The following is a 3521-nucleotide window of genomic DNA, read 5'->3' as shown; positions in this document are numbered from 1 at the left end:
ATCTCGACATATGCTTGGTGTGGCCATTGTGTCAAGTCTAGCAGTCACGTCAGTAACTGCAACAGTGGGGGTAGCAGGTCTTGCATTACACCAAGGAATTCAAACAGCAGATTTTATTTGGGACCTGCATAAAGACTCTCATTTGTTATGGCATCAACAGTGAGATTTGGATGCACAACTTGCTACCGACATGCTCAATCTTCAACACGCCATTTCCTGGCTTGGAGATCAATTGGCTGTTTTATCTATATGAAGTGTGTTGAAATGTGATTGGAATTCTTCTCAGTTTTGTATAACACCTGTACAATTTAACATGAGTGAAGTATGGGATAAAGTAAAATGATCTTTGACTGGGCATCAAAATCTCACTATGGAGATTATGGACCTGGAACGACAAATTTTGTCTACTTTTAGCAGGACTCTACCTGACATTACGGGGTCTGATTTGCTGAAAAGTCTTCAAGAGGGAATGGATAACTTAAATCCATTAGGGCATGTATCCTCACTAATTGGGACTACCTTTGGGAAGACTGTGTTTATATTACTTTTATGTTGTGTTGCTTTTCTAGTCTTCCGGTGAGGGTGGAAAGGGAAACAACTAAAGCGCGAAGCAGAGAAGATCCAGACCATGCTACAATTTATAAAAGCAAATAAAAAAGCGGGAAGTGAAGGGTTAATAGGGTAGCAGAGACGTGCCTGCAAAAGTGTCTCTCTGCTCGGGCTTAACGTCCTTGCAAACGTTCAGGCGTTCTGCCAAAGAATCTGGACACAGCCTTGAGTTTAATGGTCCCTTGCAAACAAGGAAGCATTCCCTTCTTGTGATAAGAAGGAAAAGAGGGCTTTGGACAGACTTTGGAGTAGACAGGGATTTCACTTCCCTTTGCTGTACGATAACATGTATGCACCTGCGCTGTACTGAAAAGGCTTATTTATTCATGCAGTCTGGAATTCTGCCTAGGGGGCTTTTATAATAATAAACTGCAATTAGCTTTGCACAGTTCTGTTCCTCCAGCTGGAGTGTGTATTGTCTGTCTTTTGTGTATCTCGTGTTTTGTCTTTGTGTCATTTCACTCACAACAAAGGGGAAGATGTAACAATTATAAATTTTTATGCACACAACATAGGATCACCTCAATACTTAATGCAAACACTAGGAGACCAAAAGGAGAAGTTGACAGTAGCACAATAATATTAGGGGACTTTAACACCCCACTTAACCAATGGACAGGTCATCAAACCAGAAAATCAATAGAGAAACACAAGCCTTAAATGATACTTTAGACGAAAAGGATCTAATTGATATCTTTGGGATATTCCATTCAAATACAGGAGAATACACTCTCTGGTCAAGTGCACCTGAAACATTCTTCAAGATAGACCACACCTTGGGCCAAAAATTGACTTTCAGTAAATTTTTAGAAAACTGAAGTCATATCAAACTTCTTTACTGAACACAGTGTTATAAGACTAGATTTCAAATACATGAAAAAAATAAACTAAAAACCACAAATGCATGGAGATTAATCAATTCACTTCTAAACAGTGGACAGGTTACTGAAAAAATCAAAAGAGATGTAAATGACAATGAAAACATGATGGCTCAAATCATATGGGTTATAGCACAAGTAGCTCTAAGAAGGAAGTTTATAGCAATACAATCCTACTTGAAGAAACAAGAAAAAAATCTAATAAATCCTCTAGACTATGGATTAAAATAATCCTAGGTTAATGGGGGAAAAAAAAACAAAACTAAACAAGTGGAAACTAATTAAACTTAACAAGCTTTGCACAGTTATGGAATCTATAAGCAAGGCACAAAGACAATCCTCAGAATGGGGGAAAAAATAGCAAAAGAAACAACTAACAGAGAATAAACTTCGTACTTAGATAAGCAGTTTATACAAATCAGTACAAGAAGTACAAACAACCCAATTAAAAAATGGACAAAAGACCTAAGCAAACAGTTCTCCACAGAAGACATAGAATTGGTACTTGAAAAGATGCTCAACATCACTCATTATTAGAGAAATGCAAATAATAACTACAGTGAGATATCATCTCAACCATTCATGGTAGCACTGTTTAGGCAGGTGGATAAGGAGTTCTTGAGCCCACTGATGTAGTCACCGAGGTCCTGGAATTTGCAGCCTTATTACCAACACCAAAAACAAGATCTAAGAATCTGGTCAATTGATAACACTGGAGACATAGGAACTGGTTTCTTTAATGTTGTCAGGAAAACAACCTTTATACAAAATCTAAGAAAGACAAATTGACCTCATCTTCTACCAAAACTATTTTTAGCAACAGGTCAAAAACTATATAATAAGATATCTTAAAAGTTGTAGGTGGGTCTCTTCCTACCCCCTTTTGATGTCTATGCCAGAAACTGTCTCTGCTACAACTCTAAACAAAATGGTTACACTGCTGCAAAGACCTGAGCAACTGTGGTCTTTTGGTCCTGGGTTGAAATATTTCTTTTGCAGACTTCGAACCCATAGCCAGCACTGAACGTTGAGAAACAGTCAGAAAGGTCATCATCAAAAAAATCTATAAATAATAAATGCTGAACAGGGTATAGAGAAAAGGAACCCTCTTGCACTGTTGGTGGGAATATAAATCAATACTGCCACTATGAAGGTAGTATGTAGATTCTTTAAAACTTAGAAATAAAACCACCCAAAACAGAAAAACAAATATCATATGTTAAAACACATATGGAACCTATAAAGATGGTATGGATGAACCTATTTGCAGGGCAACAATGGTGACACAGACATAGAGAACAGATTTGTTAACATGGGGAAAGAAGGTGAATGTGGGACACATGGAGAGAGTAAATGGAAACATACACGCTAACATACACAAAATATGTAAAATAGATAGCCATATGTAAATGGGAATTTTCTGTGTGCAAACTCAAATCAGGTCTCTGCATCAGCCAGAAGGGGTGGCAGTTCTCTGCATCAGCCAGAAGGGGTGGGATGTGGAAAGAGGTTCAAGACAAAGGGGACATACGTACATCTGTGACTGTTTTTTGGTGATGTTTGACAGAAAACAATTGTTGTTTTTTGTAAAGCAATTTTCCTTCAATTTAACAGAAATAAATTTCAATATCTATATGAATATACATTCAACATAATATAATATATATATATGTGTGTGTGTGTATATAATCAAGATAACATGAGAAATATATGAAAATAAAAATAAAACAGAGAGAGCAGTACTTGCACCTCCCTAGGATGCCCTCCCAACACGTGCTAGTCTCTGAGTATTGTGAAGACAGCTCAAATTGTAATCTGATCGTGCTTCTCTGTGTTCTTGCCTCCAATGCCCACAACTGTCAATGTCCTCTTATATATTCTATTGACAAAGGGCCTACCTAGTTGATCTTGTGGATGTAGCTTGTACAATTGATGGGACAGTTTTGGATCCTCTTCCTTAACAACTATGACCCAGGAGTTCAACTATGATTTTATCCCTGCCCCTACATGTACTCATCCACAGTGGTTAGCTCC

The sequence above is a fragment of the Budorcas taxicolor genome, chromosome Y, assembly GCF_023091745.1.
Source record: "Budorcas taxicolor isolate Tak-1 chromosome Y, Takin1.1, whole genome shotgun sequence".
NCBI classification, from domain to species: domain Eukaryota; kingdom Metazoa; phylum Chordata; class Mammalia; order Artiodactyla; family Bovidae; genus Budorcas; species Budorcas taxicolor.
Note: the sequence above shows the minus strand (reverse complement) of the source record.